At 46.0% G+C, this 16,566-nt stretch overlaps 1 long non-coding RNA gene across 2 annotated transcripts in view; it reads left to right on the top strand.

Moving 5' to 3' along the window:
• The window catches only part of LOC139277411 (uncharacterized), a 45,093-nt gene extending 28,899 nt beyond the window's left edge, over positions 1 to 16,194 (top strand). For both annotated transcript variants that reach the window (XR_011596079.1, XR_011596080.1), the window contains exons 2-3: positions 15,041 to 15,150; positions 15,372 to 16,194. This is a non-coding gene — a long non-coding RNA (uncharacterized lncRNA). The remainder of the gene's footprint in view (positions 1 to 15,040; positions 15,151 to 15,371) is intronic.
• Positions 16,195 to 16,566: the final 372 nt, after the last annotated feature.

The following is a 16,566-nucleotide window of genomic DNA, read 5'->3' as shown; positions in this document are numbered from 1 at the left end:
TCTCCCTTGCTGAACTACTGATGAAGAGAAGTCTCAAGACCAAGTTCTCTTTTGTACATCCCGATTTGAATGATCGTGCTGAAACAGACGTCAAAGTCAGCAAGGTTATCATGATCGTGCTGCTGTGTCACGTGACATCTCTGTCAACGATCTGGTTTATGTACTGAATTATGGTCAAGGTCCAAAGTGGATCGCTGGTACTGTTACAGCCAAGGAGGGTAACAGAGTGCTCAAGAATGGGCAAACATGCAGGAAACATGTTGATCAGATAAAACTGCAGCACACGGATGAACTGGGACCACTTGAGGAAGATGCAGTCAGTGACCAACCAACCAATGTTCATTCATCAGAGGACTTTGCTGTCATTATTGAAACTGGACCTCCAGTCTCAGATGTGGTCATTCGATCGGTTACTCAGCCTTCAGTCACAACTGACTCAGAATGCTCGCCCAGAACTGAAGTTGAACTGAGACACTCAACTCGTGAGCGGAAAGTCCCAGACCATCTTAATTTGTAAAAAGACTGATATTAAGATCTTGAAAGGAGATGTTGTTATGTATTTATGCTTGGAGTCATTAGACACCGGGGGCGCCACTGTCGGAGGCCATCAGGCTGTATGCGCGCGTGCGAGGTCACTGGTAAATAAGCACGGGTTCCATGTCACGCGGGTTACTTTGGGCGCGAATAAGGTTGGATCAGGTTTACACCTGAGGCAGTTTACAGTAACAAGTCTTTTGAGTCATTACATTTGTTTCATGCACAAGTACCCCCAGGGTCCCGCTGTACTGCAGCACTTTGCAATTTTTCTCCATTTAAATAATAACTTGCGCTTTGATTTTTTCTCTACTCTCTGCTTTCTGTCCCCTAGCAAATTTTGTATCTACACTGCAATTGGCTCTTTAATTTTATCGTCTTTAATTTTGCGATTTTGTATATTATGTGCTATTTCATCAAATGCCTTTCGAAAGTCCATATACGCATCAACTGCACAACCCTTATCAATCCTCTCCATTACTTAGCAAAGAATTTAATAAAGTTAGTCATACATGATTTGTCTTTAACAAATATGTGTTGGCTTTCATTTATTAGCACATTTTTTTTAAGTCCCAATTAATTTTGTCTCGGATTATTGCGTCTAAAAGTTTCCGCACCACCGACGGTAGGCTGATTGACCTATAGTTGCTGGGTTTATCCCCCTCTTTTTTTGAACAAAGGGGTAACATTGGCAATTCTCCAGTCCTCCGGCGCCATTCCCATATCCAAGGAGGTTTGGAAGTTTGTGTCCAGAGCCTCTGCAATTTCTACCCTTACTTCCCTCAGTAACCTAGGATACATCCCATCCGACCGGGTAACTTTTCTACTTTGAGCGATGCCAACCTTTTAAGTACCTCCTCTTTATCTATCCAATTTCTCTACTGCCTCCTCCTTTATTGTTGCATTGGCAGCATCCTAATTCTTTAGTGAAGACAGCGACAAAGTACTCATTTAGTACCTCAGCCCTCTGCCTCGACATAAGGTCGCCTTTTTGGTCCTTAATCGGCCCCATCCTTCCTTTGGCTATCCTTTTACTAATTATGTGTTTATAAAAGACTTTTGTGTTCCCTTTTATTTCTTCCACTAATTTATTCTCATACATTCTCTTTCCCATCTTACTTTTTCAGTTCTCCTCTATACTTTCTATATTCAGCTTGGTTTTCCACTGAATTAGGAACCCGACATTTATCATAAGCCTCCTTTATCGGTGTTGTTGTATATGCAGTCTATGGATGTACTCTCTGTGTAGTTGTAAATTCCTGGATTCTTTTACCTCAATCTGGTTCAGTAAAATTACTGAGTCGAATACCTCTTGTGCTTTGAACAAAGCAGTCTTTATTACCGGCCAGTAAGACCTATCAGACAGAAGATATACTCTCTGGATAGAGCGTACACACTCCCTACGGATAGGTGAAGTTACATCATAAAGCGTCAACAGTTATACAGTTTTGAAATCAGATAACAAAATACAAATGGATTGACAGTCTAACTCAGCCACTCATTAGTCAATCTATATGAGATGTTCTTCTTGAAAGCTCAAGCATTGCCTCTAAATGTTTCAATCTAATGATGTGACTATTAACTGAGACCTTGCAATTCTGCAGATTTATTTTATGTTACAATTAGATGTTATTGGCAGGAGTAGTGACTTGAAACCTTGAGACAGACTGTTAGCTATGCTGATGTTGCACTATTTGCAATCTGACATTCTCCCAGCTATTCTTCCATGGCTTATACATTTTCATATATCCCGTTTACTTTACTGTCCTTAATTCCATATATTCCGTTCAGATATCCACATCCCTCCTTTTATCATTCTATGATAACATTTAGGATCATTCTAGGAGTATTGCATTGTTGAGTAGTTCTCTAGTTTGTTTGATCATAACCCGGGAACCCTTGACCACAAGAGGGTCTGCTAACCTTGTCATCATTATTTTACAGCAGAGGTTAAGGCAACCAACAATCAAACAGCAGGTAATTATTACGATGAGAACAATTGCCCCATGTATTAGATAGGATCTCCAAGATCCACCCAGAAACCTATCAAACCTGCTAAGTTCTTTTGCTGGTGTGGATAACTTCTTCACCTCCCTCCTTATGTGATCGGCAAGGTGGGTTATGTTTTCTGAACTATCAGGAATGTAAGTGCAACATTCAGATCCTATCAGGGCACACGTTCCCCCTTTCTCAGCTAACAGGTAATCGAGGGCCATTCGGTTTTGTAATGCTACGGTCCTTATCGCTACCATTTCAGCTGTGATGCCCTCCAGAGCCTCAGCAGTGCGGTTAGCTACCTGTTCCAATATCGTTTCTTTGAATCCATCTAACAGTCTCAGTTAGGGTCAGGGGAACGGTGCGCAAAGGAATTCCCCCTTTGGAATGTATAGGGATATGTGAACACACCCAGCATCTAGTGAAGTGCCCTTTTTCCGCATAAACGTAAGACATATACAAAAAGGTGTTTACATGGAGCTCTCGCCTTTGTCTTCCTTCCCATGCGCCAAAACTGTCATATATCAACACTATTATGCAGACAGTGACATACAGACACAGTCTCATCTTATAAATAGTCCAATTATTTAGCTGATAAAAAGAGTTCTGTTTTCCCGTTTCCCTTCTTCAGGTCTCCGTCAGTGTATTTGGCTGTCTTACAGGTAAAAATTCAAACTGATCCTCCTTCAATTGCCTTGTTCAGCTATGGGGAAGAGGAGATCTGGAACAGAAACAGGAATTAGACTAACCAGCAAAATTTGTTTAAATGGTGATGAGCTTGCAGTGGTGCAGGTGAACCCAGGCACTTTTCCCCTCAACCTTGGCTGCAGTGGGGGTAGTGAGTGACACCTGAAAAGGCCCCTCCCATTGTGGCTCTAATCCCTTCCGAATCCATACTTCCCTGGTGCCACGAGGGACAATTCGGGTAAAACTGGGAGGTCGAGGTGAGCATCTTGAACCTGGTTGTGAACTAGTCGCAGAGCCTGAGTCAGAGAAAGAACATAGGTGGTCATCAGTCTAGCTGAGATCTCATATCTAGGAACAATTTCCCTCATTAACACCTTAACAACAGTTTGAGTCTTATTGTCCAGGTTAGGGTAGGCTTCAATCCATCTGCTAAACACATCTACTATTACTAACACATATCTGTAACACTGAACTTTTTGCAACTCAATGTAGTCCAACTGAAATGTCTCAAAGGGACCTTCGGGTAGGGGCGTTTTACCCCAATCACAGGGGACTCCCTTCCCTGGATTATGTTGCTGGCCAACCAGGCAATGACTACTGATGTTCTGGGTGAGCGCCTGGAGTCTAGGGTGCCACCAAGTAGCCAAAAGCATATCACTTGTTGCCCTTGCTCCACAATGAGTAGCAAAATGCAGACATTCTATAACCCATGAGGCCAACTCGTCAGACATGCAAGTCTGTTCCGCGGGAGTGGTCCAGAGTTTAGAAACATTGTCATAAGTACATGCATAATATTTCCACAACAGTTTATCTTTTTCAGGAGCGTCCTCCTGTGCTTTTATAACATCTTGGATGGTTGGCATTGGTTTTTCCGAGGCTAACTTATCCTTCGCAGGATTTTTAGTCTGACTCATAATTTTGGGCACTACCATTTGTTGGTCACGAGAGGCCTGTTTGGCCTCTTGGTCAGGACAACGATTCCCTATATCAACCAGAGAATTTCCGGTAGTATGGGCGGTACATTTGACAATGGCAATGCGTTTGGGGAACATGACGGCTTGCAACAAATCAGATACTAACTGTTTATGAGATATCTCATTCCCCTGTGAGGTTAGGAATCCCCTATTTTTCCATAATTGTCCGAAATCATGGGCCACCCCAAAGGCATACCTAGAGTCGGTATAGATATTGACTTTGAGATCTTTGGCCAAGATACAGGCTTGGGTGAGGGCGAATAGTTCAGCTTGTTGAGCAGAATAGGCGGTTTCAAAAGCGGCAGATTCCAAGACCTGATTCTCCTGGTTTACTATGGCGTATCCTGAGATTCGTGTATCTTCTGGATTAATAGAAGTACTTCCGTCAACATACATAAACAATCATGACTGGGTTCTTCCTCATCTTGGGGTGGCTCAGTAAGAATACAGTCTGGATCTTCCATCAACTAAATCTTCCCTGACTGATGTGGCCTCTTAAATTAAAGATAAGCAATCATGACTGGGTTCTTCCTCATCTTGGGGTGGCTCAGTAAGAAAACAGGCCGGATTAATTGCAGTACAGTGCCGAAAGGTCAGTTTAGGATTGCCTGTGATTTCAGTGGGTTCTGTCGGATAGAGGGCCAGTCCACATTGCCCTGCACTGGGATCTCAATTAATGGGAGTATAACCCACTTGGGAGGGGTCCTCTGTCCACACATGAGGATCCACATAGTCAGGTATGTCCGAACCAGTATGATGCTGTAGAGTCGTTAAGACCTTCTCGGGGTCCCCATGAAATTGGACTGTTCGGCCATGTTTTACGATTTGCACATCCCGGCTGGTAGGGTCAGCCTCATCTATGGCCTTGCGTACCATAACTCCCAAATCTTTAGCATGGTGAGGGGCTAATACTTCACGAGCAATATGAGGTGCTATTGTTAGGGGCTGTTTCCACAGATTCTTATCCACTTCCACAAAATCTGCCTCTCTTTCCAGTTCAGTCACTCTAGCCCTTAATAGAATTCCCTTCACTTCCCCTTCGTGATCCTGATAAAAGTTCTGCAGGTCCTGATTCTTTCCACTGGGATCGTATGCTAGGGTCACGTGATAGGGTGCCTACGGCAGGTCCAGAGACCACCACTGAGGGGTTCTAGTGGTATAATACTGCCGCTTAAGGGTTTCCTGTTTTACAATAATCCCATCATCTCCACACTCCAAATGCAACTGGAATTTGCAAAGGAGGTCTCTAGCCATCAAGTTACAGTCCAGATTGGTAGTGATGACAAATCGATGTTCTACCAATTCTTCTTGGTAACCCACTTTAACTAGTTCTGACACCGGGAATGTCGAGATTTGTCCCAAGAATCCTGAAAGTTCCTGTGTTTCAGTAGAGGCAGGGAGTTTAAGCTTTGATTGTACAGAAGACATGAAGGCTCCCGTATCTATCAAAAAGGGTTGCCACTCATTCAGAATGGGTTCGTCGTCCGGGGAGGATCCCTGCACAATCAAGCTGTGTAGTCAATTGGGGGACAATTGACCAAAGGGGTTGTTTCTGGGAGAAGTTAGTATAAGATCCTCCTCTCCCCCCTTGCCTTCCTCCTCTTCCTTCTCTTCCTTTTCCATGCTGACGGTTGGGGCAATTTTTATTCCAATGTCCTTCCTGCCCACAATTAAAACAGTCAATTCCTCTTACCCAGTCCCGGCCTCTTCCCATACCATGCCGGGGACAATAGGGAGGTTTATTAGCAGGGCTCGGCCCGTTTGGTTGTTTAGTATAACCGTATCCTTGCTTATCCATCCAATCCTGTATGCAACACTACGGTTCTATTGATCCTTCCGCCCGAGATGGCTCTTCCTTTCTAGTCATGTATTCAGTCTTGACCCGGGTTGGGGGCGCACCTTCCCCCTCCCCTTTCTTTTCCTGCCAATAATATCTAACTGTCCTCTCCATCTGTCCGGATAGCGTGAGCAATCAAATAGTTGTTTGAAGATCACAGACATCTATAGAGAGGTGGTCTGCAGCTTGTTGTGCATCAGGGTTTGGCATTGGTCTGACAGGGAATTGGTGTTGGGACTTTGGGATCTTGGAAATCATTTCTAGGTTGGAGGATGTTTCGGAGCTGTCTGACTGCTTGACAGTTCTGCGTCTCGATCGGCGGGGGTGTTTGCTATGTCTTTCACAACTTGGACTGGTAGATTGACTAGAAGATTTACGGGACTGTTTGTGATGTCGAGATATAGTTCTGCCCTTTCGAGTGTGAGATCTGGTCCTTTCGGCTATATTGCTTGTAAACTGGGGATCCGAATCGCTGTCAGAGGATGAGGAGTCAGTTCGGGTTTGTTGCTTTAGTGGTATGGGGTTATTTTTAACTCCTCTTTTTACCGGAGTGTTAGGTGGAGGGTGTTGGGAAGAGGACTGGAGCAAGAGGCCAGGGGGTGCGGGAGGCGCCGTTGGGCGCTGAGTCAGTGGCCACTCATCAATTTCATCATCAGCCTCGGTTAACACAATGCCAGCCATTTTAACTCGTAGTTGATCAATACCTTTCTCAGAGGTCCCAGAGGATCTCTTAGCAAGTTCCTCTTGTGCGCACATTCTTTCTTTAAGACGTCTACAGTTTTAACATGTGTTCCCTCTGTCAATGAAAGTCCTAATTTAATAGCATTTGTTTGCCAACTCGATAGAAGTGATGCATCTTTTAATTTCTGACAATAATGTCGCCAGGTTGCAATTACATTTTTATCCCCTTTTCCTCGTCCCCTTCTCCAAATTAATCCCTGTGCTTTTTTTTCTACCTCTACGCTTCTAGTGCCACCTAGAGGCCACTGGTCATCCCCTAATAATTTATTCAGGGCTCCTGATAATTTTCTAAAGTCTTCAGCTCTTTCAGGGAATTCCTCACATAACTTTTGTAGCGGACTACCCGCATCCGTGGTTTTATCTAACTGATTACCCATTTTCACGCTGCTCCTCGTATTACTGTGTCGCTACGCATTCATGTCGTCGTGCAATTTAAACAAACTTAAAAATAGACACAGACTTTACAGAAACTAACACTGACTTTAACTAACTCCAAATAAACAAACTTTACTAATGCTAACACTTACCCGTGTCGCCGCGCGGTTCACGTCGCCGCGCGATACTTAAAACTCCCACGTCGCCCCGCAGTTCACGTCGCCGCGCAATCCGCGTTGCCTCGCAATTCACGTCGCCACGCAATCCGCGTCGACCCGTGGCTCGCGTCGCCGCGCGAGTTAAGATACTTAAAACTTTAAAAGATAAACAAGGACTTCTAACACTTACCCGCGTCGCCGCGCGGTTCGCATCGCCATGTGATTTCAATACAAAATAGACAAAGACTTCTAACACTTACCCGCGTCGCCGCGCGGTTCGCGTCGCCGCGCGATTTAGGATACTTAAAACTTTACTTAAAACTCTAAACACTTAAGACTTACAAAGACTTACTGACATTAGCACTGACTTTCGCGATTCGCGTTGCTGCGCCTCTGCGTCACTACGCGTCGGCGTCACTGCGCGTTTACGCTCACTGCGCGTTTACGTACTGCGCGTCTACGTCACTGCGCGTTCGCTTTTCTGCGCATTCGCTTCCCTGCGCGTTCGCTTCGGCCCTTCTCCTCTCGGCCGCACGCTCGCGCCGCTGCGCGTCTCGCGTTGTTTGTGCGTCTGCGCCGCTGCGCGTTTGCGTCGGTCCTACCTTCCGAATTGCTGCGGGGGTTTTTTTAAAAATTCAATCAGAGCCTAGACGGGCCAAGTGATATACAAGGTCGACGTCGTACCTGAGTTGAACACCTATCCTCTATTTAAATCCCCATTTTATTCCCTGTGAGCCTAATTTTCTAATTTTGATCTCTTATGAGCCTCAATTAATTTCTTTCAGTTTCCAAATTTCCCTATCCTTTTGCGTTACTGCGCAGTTTAAATTCAATCAGTCAATGAAAGCCCTAATTTAATGGAGTTTTTCTGCCAACTGGACAGGAGTGATTTATTTTACTGCAGTGGAATTTTTTTCATAATTTAAAATCTCAGAACATTTTTTTTTAGCACCTATTTAGTACGTAACTTTTTTTTATAACTAGAGAGAAGTCTGGCACGTAGGCTGTGGACTGCTTTTCGTTATCTCAATTGTTCCAGCCTCAAGGTCGTGTTATTTAATATAATGTTTTTTTTTCAACAAACCTATCCTTTGTGCATTTCCTGGCTCCGTAACTTAACATCCGAATATACGTAATTCAATAAGGTTCACACTCTTAAACTTCCCACATACAGGACAACACTACGAAGGGTTAAAACAAACTTTCATTCTGTTTGAGATAACACAAACCACAACTCCCCGGCTTTTTTTTTTACAGTAAAAATCACAGAAGCATTTCTCATTTAAACAGACATTCACAAGAGTCTCTTTTCTTTCCTATTAATTTTTGGATCCATGATTGATCATCTATCCCTATCTAGCTCTAACTATAACCTATCTTTCCAAGTCGCCGCTTGGTTTGCGTCATCGCGCAATTTCCCTATCTCTATCCCTATTCTAAGTTTGAAAGGTATTCACCAGATTGTCCTGGATCTCATTCAGACACTACCTGAGAACCAGCGAGTGGCTAAACTTTCCTCAGACTTTTGAAACCGGGGGAAACTGGAGCAGTATTGAAATCATACTCACTCCAGTGGCCACTTTCCTCTCGTCTCGTCCAAGGCTAGTCTGGCTCTTAATTCGCAAGTTTTCGGCAGTCGTCCGTTGAGATCCCACTTCTGACACCAAATGTAAATTCCTGGATTCTTTTACCTCAATCTGGTTCAGTAAAATTACTGAGTCGAATACCTCTTGTGCTTTGAACAAAGCAGTCTTTATTACCGGCCAGTAAGACCTATCAGACAGAAGATATACTCTCTGGATAGAGCGTACACACTCCCTACGGATAGGTGAAGTTACATCATAAAGCGTCAACAGTTATACAGTTTTGAAATCAGATAACAAAATACAAATGGATTGACAGTCTAACTCAGCCACTCATTAGTCAATCTATATGAGATGTTCTTCTTGAAAGCTCAAGCATTGCCTCTAAATGTTTCAATCTAATGATGTGACTATTAACTGAGACCTTGCAATTCTGCAGATTTATTTTATGTTACAATTAGATGTTATTGGCAGGAGTAGTGACTTGAAACCTTGAGACAGACTGTTAGCTATGCTGATGTTGCACTATTTGCAATCTGACATTCTCCCAGCTATTCTTCCATGGCTTATACATTTTCATATATCCCGTTTACTTTACTGTCCTTAATTCCATATATTCCGTTCAGATATCCACATAGCCACTATGTGGTTGTATAAGATGGAGACTTGTTTACCTGATGTACTATCAGTAAAGTTTACACTGTGTATATACATTCTGGCACCACTAGAGGGTGCAACTGGTGGAGACCGGGGGTTTCCTGCCCTGATGGCAGGGCCCAGTATAAAAAGATGCACACCATGCTTGTGCCTCACTCAAGAGTTTGGAATAAAGGACCAAGGTCGCTACAGTTCAGGTACAACATATTGCCTTGTGGAGTCATTCATAAGTACACTTTAGATATAACAGGTCTCATTTTAATCTGTATATCTTTAGTCATCCAGGGAGCGCTAGCTTTGGATGCCCTTCCTTTCCCTCTCATGCGAATGTGTCTAGTCTGTACCCGAACGATCACTTCTTTGAAGGCCTCTCATTGCACATCTACCTGCCAATCTTTGATTCCAATCCACCTGGGCCAGATCCTTTTTCAACTCACTGAAATTAGCCCTCCTCCAATTGAATATTTTCACATTTGATTTTTCCTTGTCCCATTCCAAACTACTCTAAATCTGATGATATGATCACTGGTCCCAAATGCTCTCACTGAAACATGCTCCACTTTCCCCACTTCAATTTCTAGAATTAGATCATTTAATTCCCCAGATCTAGATCTAGCACTGCTTCCTTCATTGTTGGTCTGGAAACACGCTTGTTAAGGATCAACTGTTCGTCAACCTCTTTCTTTCTATGGTTCACAATGTCACGCTTCGCAAAAGCACGAGACACACATGATGGCCGAGTCTATGAATCAGCCTTTATTCATATACAGCACAGGTGATCGATCTATCTGTACAGAGAGACTAGCTTTTTGGTTTCTGTATCATTCGAGCCCTCTAAATACCTGTTGAAAAAGATGCTACTTTCTACACCTTAGTTTATCTACATCAATGGTACATGTCACAAATAAGAGCTCATGATGTATCTGTTCCTGAATCCTTTAAAAGCAGTCTATATACATAAACAGTCGTAGTTGTTTACTTCAAGGATACTTCTCTCAAACAAGACTTCCTGACTTAACTGTTCTTAAATCCTTTTGAGGAGTTTAATTAACAGGCATTTATTTCCTTGCACAAGGATTTCTCGTAGATAATATTCAAGATAATTGGAGCTGAAGATAAGGCCACGCTTTCTTCTGCAGCACCTTGCTGCTCTCTTGTTTACCTTGAAAAGCAAATTGCTCCAAGATGCAAGGAAGTTCGATTATCAACCGTTACCTCTCCAACATGTCCAACACTGATCATAAAAAAATTCTTGGACATATTTCAGGAATGCCTCCTCTTCTTTGCCCTTTACGCAGTTATTTTCCCAGTTTATATTATGATAATTAAAGTCCCCTATTATCACTACTCTAAGGCCCTGAACTTGATGGGAGCTAAGGCCCGCCCGTTTCTCGCCGGTCCCCGGGTGGATCATGAATTTTTTTGGTGCCGCTGGGGCCAGTCGGGATGGAGTTTAGTCGCGGTTCTGCCAGCGTCAGCGGGAGCGGCAGGTAGCAGAAGTCGGCGGGTGTGAGCGGGCGACTGTAGCAGTGGGCCGTGTGTGCAGGCCACTCGACTCAGCAAACACCGGAGGCCGTGCACCGCGCATGCATGAGATTTAGAATTATTTTTTGTACTTTCTTGTGGGCAATGACATCACATTTCCCCCGATTGGGGCTGATGGCACCGTTGCGCATGCGCATAAAACCTCGCTGCTCACTGCACCTGCCAGTTGTAGATGGGTCAGATTTGGAGAGAGAAAAATGAGATCATCATCAGCCATCCATCTAAGAAAGCTGTCATGGGTCCAAAAAAAGCATCCAAGAATTCTAATGGAGGGAGGCCCAGAGCTCCCTGCTTTACTGAGGAGGAATTGGAGGAACTTGTATGTGAGGTGGAGCGCTGTTATAAAGACCTCACCTGGAATAGTCATGGCAATATAGATGCCTTTTGTCTTGTATCCAACATGGTTACTGTTTGTACTATTACAAGGTATGCCACCAGAGGGAGACTTGTAGGTTACCTGTACAGGTGTGCCAGGCCTAGTATAAAAGGCAGGGCACCAGGTGTGATCCTCACTCTGGAGTTATATTAAATGGACTAAGGTTACTACAGTTCAAGTACAACACATTGTCTCGTGGAGTCATTATCAGAGTATCTGAAAACATAACAATTGGCGACGAGATTACGGACATTCACGCGAAAATGGCTAACTTTGGTACTTTGCAGCAGTTCGTTGATGGTGATGATTGGGACGCCTTTTTGGAGAGGCTCGACCATTTCTTCACAGCAAACGACCTGGCAGGTGACAATCCAGCCACACTGGCTGATAAGCGCAGAGCTATCCTGCTAACCAGTTGTGGGCCCACCGTCTATGGCCTCGTCAGGGACTTGGTGGCACCAGCGAAGACAATGACCAAGATGTACAAGGAGCTTGTAACGCTGATCCAAGAACAACTCAAGCCCAAAGAGAGCATCCTCACAGTCAGACACCGGTTTTATACACACCGATGGCCGGAAGGCCAGGAAATCACGAAATATGCTGCAGATCTCAGGAGGCTGGCTGCACCGTGTGATTTCGGCGACCACCTCTCCGAAGCGCTGCGGGATATCTTTGTCATCGGAATCAGCCATGAGGTCCTTCTTCATAAGCTTACTATCTGCGGCTACCACAGTCTTCATGCAGAAGGCCATCTCCGTGAGCCAAGCATTCATGACCTCGACCTGCGGCTCTAGGCGGATGACTCATCCTCAAGACTCAAACCCAGCAAGTACTGTGCACAGAATGGCGCCTTTTAGAGGCAGGACTGTACAACGTGAATCTCCTCAGGGGAGAGAGAACAGGCCCCCGAGTCCCTTAACTCAAAGTCCGCCGAGGGGGGCTAATCAAGTAGCACCACGCTGGCATTGCAGAGGCAATCACAGGGCTTACCAGTGCCATTTTAAGGACTATGTGTGTAAAGGCTGCAGCACAAAGGGCCACCTCCAGCGAATGTGTAAAAGAAATACGATGCACTGTGTTGATGAAGAGTCTGTAGATGGCCATGAATCCAGCGCGGATTATGAAACGATAGTGAGAGAGACAGCTCAGTCCCACGATGAGGTGTATGGCATGTTTATCTGCACCACAGAATGTTCCCCGTTGATGGAAGTCGAGATAAATGGCGTTCCAGTCTTCATGGAGGTGGACACGGGGGCGAGCCAGTCAGTAATGAATCAAGAAGCCTTTGAGAGGCTATGGGACAATCAAGCTGAACGACCCAAGTTGGTCCCGGTTCAGGCAAAGCTGCGCATCTACACCAATGAACTTATCCCAGTCGTTGGTAATGCAGATGTAAAGGTACTCCATGATGGCGGTGCACAAGTTACCCCTATGGATTGTTGCAGGTGATGGACCAAAGCTGCATGGATGGAGAAGATCAGTTGGAGCTGGGAAGATTTCATCCCTCCAGCTATCGACGTCCGCTGCGCTCAGAGGCAAAACAAGTCCTCACCTAAGGTTGGACTCGGCACCAGAGAGCAGACCAGCACAGCACCCGAGGCACAGACCGCTCAGTATGACTGCGTGGAGATGATCCAGCTGAGACGACCCGAACACACCTTCCGGGCTCCAGTGGCAGGACTCCGGAGGAAGAAAATCGGATTCAGAGGCGACTTCCCAGCCTCGGTGGCAGAACCTGGGGAGAAGAGGATGACAGCAGTTGACATCGTGGATGGAAGAAAGATGGCGCCCAAACTACGAGGTGAGGTGCTGAAGAAAAAGATGGCAGCGGCCAGACCACGAGCTGCAGCGTGATGGAGCAACACGTGGCACCAAGCGAAGAAAAGGATTGGGGTAATGATAGCAAGGCTCTCTTAAAGAAGGCCACGCTTAAAGGAACAGTTCCACACTCTCAATCAATGTAATAGCAACTGTGAATTAGATGTAAAATGTGTAATTGATGATCAGAGTTGTGTACATGCAATAAGCAAAGAAAAGTCACGCGATTGCGATTGGAGCTACAGGTTATTTACAATAATTAATGAAACGTTGTGCAATGTAGGATTTCAACTGCTTACAGTCAATGCAGCGGGCAAACACCCATCGCCACACTGGTCCAGCGAGCTGTAGCATGCGTCCCTGGGATCAGAGTGATGCACCACGGAGTGTGGCCACAAGCAGCTAATAGAAACAAGCTGCAGAGCAGGCGATCTCAGGAGGACAACGGCACCAGTATCGATACCCTGCCCCCGATCGGCTCCACCTCTCAGGCACCCGATGGCACCAACCACCATGAGTCTGAAAGAGCAAACGGCGCTAAGGTGCAGCCCCCAGACCCTATCATGACCAAGGCCACACCCAGGAATGAAGGGTCACCCGCAACGGTTCTCCCAAATGGGACAGGGACCAGCCAGGATCCCAAACCTAATAACGCCTAGGCAAGCGAGTCAGCAGTTCCCTGTGCACTGTTAGATGACTGCTCCTCAGGGAGCAGCAGTGATCCGGGGCGCAAGGAGAGGACAGGGAGGTCACAGGCATCTGTGACGCTAGGAGCAATGGCAAAAGCCCCAAGAGCAGGCAACTTGAGCCAACCGGTTCCCACGCCAGCATTGGGCACCGCTCCACTACCAGACTACCTGGACACCATCCAGCAGTTCTGGCACTAGTTTGTCCTCACGCACCGGTGCTGACCCCAGCACTGACCCCAAGTATATTCCAAGTATGTACCTCACCATTCAAATGTACTTGCCTCTCTATGGTACCATGAATGTAATACTGTAAATGCAATTATTTTTGGACTTGAATGTAATGAGTCAACGGCACAATCTGTATGTGGGTGGGTGGAGTGGGGAGAGAATGGAGTGGTCATGGATGTACAAACAGAAACCACCAGCACTTCTACTGCCAATGAAACACCACCTACTCACCCAAGATGGAAACAACCCTCCAAGGGTCAACCAGATAGAGCTAAACCCAGAGCACAGTCAATGCAAAGGCGATTTGCACTAAGGACTTGGGGGCGAGTGATGTCATGTATCCTACATGGTTACTGCTTGTACTATTACAAGGTGTGCCACCAGAGGGCACTGCAGTGGGAGACTTGTAGGTTACCTGTACAGGTGTGCCAGGCCTAGTATAAAAGGCAGACCACCATGTGTGATCCTCACTCTGGAGTTACATTAAATGGACTAAGGTCACTACAGTTCAAGTCCAACACATTGTCTCATGGAGTTATTATCAGAGCATCTGAAGACATAACACCTTTGGCGGGAGATTGGGGAGGCCGTGTCCTCAGTAGGCAACATTGTGCGGGATGGAGACCAGTGCAGGAAACGATGGAACGATATTGTTGTGTCAGGAAGAGTAAGTAAACATGTATTGTTGCACTCCTGTACTACTCCAAAAGGTTTTGTGTCCAATGTGTCTGTGTATCTGTCTGTGTGTATGTGTCTGTTGTGTGTGTCTGTCTGTCTGTCTGTGTGTGTGTGTGTGTGTTGCATGGACAAAACGGGTAAAGGCTGCAACTTTTATTTCTGCAGAAGAAAAGAACATCCAAAGCAGAGTGGCACGGGAGGGGGCTAGCCTAGAGGAGCGTGCCTTGACTATGGTGCCACCACACAGGATGGTGTAGATCCCGTGCTAGAACACGGTAAGCATATCCGAATCTCCGGTCTGTGTCACACTCATGTCATGCAAGGTCATGTAATGTTATGTCAAATGCTTTTTACTGCACTGTGTTTCGGCCATTAATGGTGTGCTCATGTAGCGATGGAAGTCCTTGAAGTAAGAATGTGAAATGTGACGGTACACATGTCAGCATGACCAATCCCACCCCGCCCGCTATACATTTATGTTGTCCTCTACTTCCAGATGTTGATTCGGACAGCACCGAGCAATGCACCTCATCCACCTCTGACACACAAAGGCAGTGTCAAACACCAACGCCTTCCACCTCGACACCTTCAGCAGCTCAACACACCTGCTCTTCTTCCACCCGCTCTCCCCCACCCCCCAGATCACCCATATCCACCGCATCCACCTCCGCCACCCCTAGTCACGAAGACCAGGAGGAAGAGGAGGGAGGAGTCCCACTTGAGTTCGAGGAGCTGCAAGAGAAGGACTCCAGCCACCTGACATGTGTGCCATCTGTTCGGCCAACATCGGTTTCGGGGTCCGACTTTTTGGGCTTCGAATCGGACAACGCGGGAACAAGTGTTGGGAGGTGCAGAAGCCATGCTGGAAAAGCCACCAAGCCGCAACCACCCAGGATGATGCAACAAGTCGATGAGGATGCAGGACGGGTGTCAGCAATCCAGGAAATGGTCCAGTTGTCGAGGACGAGTGTCAAGATAGGTCGCGATCTGCTGCAGGCCATGGCTGGGATAGCTGCCAGCATCACCACCTTTGCGGAGGAGCATTCTGTCAGTATGTCGCGGCTCATCAGTGCGGTGGAGCGAAACACCAACTCTGTAGAGGCCATGTGCCAATCAATGCTTTCGGGCCATTTCATGCAACCCCCCGATGATACACCAGTGAGGCCGACAGATCCTGAGGAGCGGATTCCATCTCACCCCCTACATTCTCTCCAAGACAAACATGGCAGCAGCGCTCCGGCGGCCCTCCTGCACAATGTCATGGAGTAGATACGTTGAGGGGCAGGGGTGCGTGTCGCCGCGGTGAAGGTGGAGCCATGAAGTGGACAATGGGCCTCACATCGGGGGGGTGGGGGGGGAAGACAGGTGTGGGGTGGGGGGGGGAAGACAGGTGGTGGTAGTGGATAGAGGGTTGGGTGTTGGTGCTGGTGATGTTGTTAAGTGTTCTGTTGTTTCACATGGATCGTTTGGATTGTCATTTGACTGGTTTTGGAAACAATGTAGATTTTTTGGATTCACTTGTTTGCATGTTCTGTCACTTGCCATGCTGCACTATTCAATACATACACATTGTTCACCAACTCTTGGTCAGTGTTTAACTTTTATTTCATCTGGAGTATGTGTTGAGAAACAGACAAGCCTCCTTCAGGTGTACTTGTCTATGAGCAATATCTTGGCGTCCACATATGATG

The sequence above is a fragment of the Pristiophorus japonicus genome, chromosome 12, assembly GCF_044704955.1.
Source record: "Pristiophorus japonicus isolate sPriJap1 chromosome 12, sPriJap1.hap1, whole genome shotgun sequence".
Classification (NCBI taxonomy): Eukaryota; Metazoa; Chordata; class Chondrichthyes; family Pristiophoridae; genus Pristiophorus; species Pristiophorus japonicus.
The sequence above is the reverse complement of the archived record's forward strand: the minus strand, read 5'-3'. Positions and strand labels throughout refer to the sequence as shown.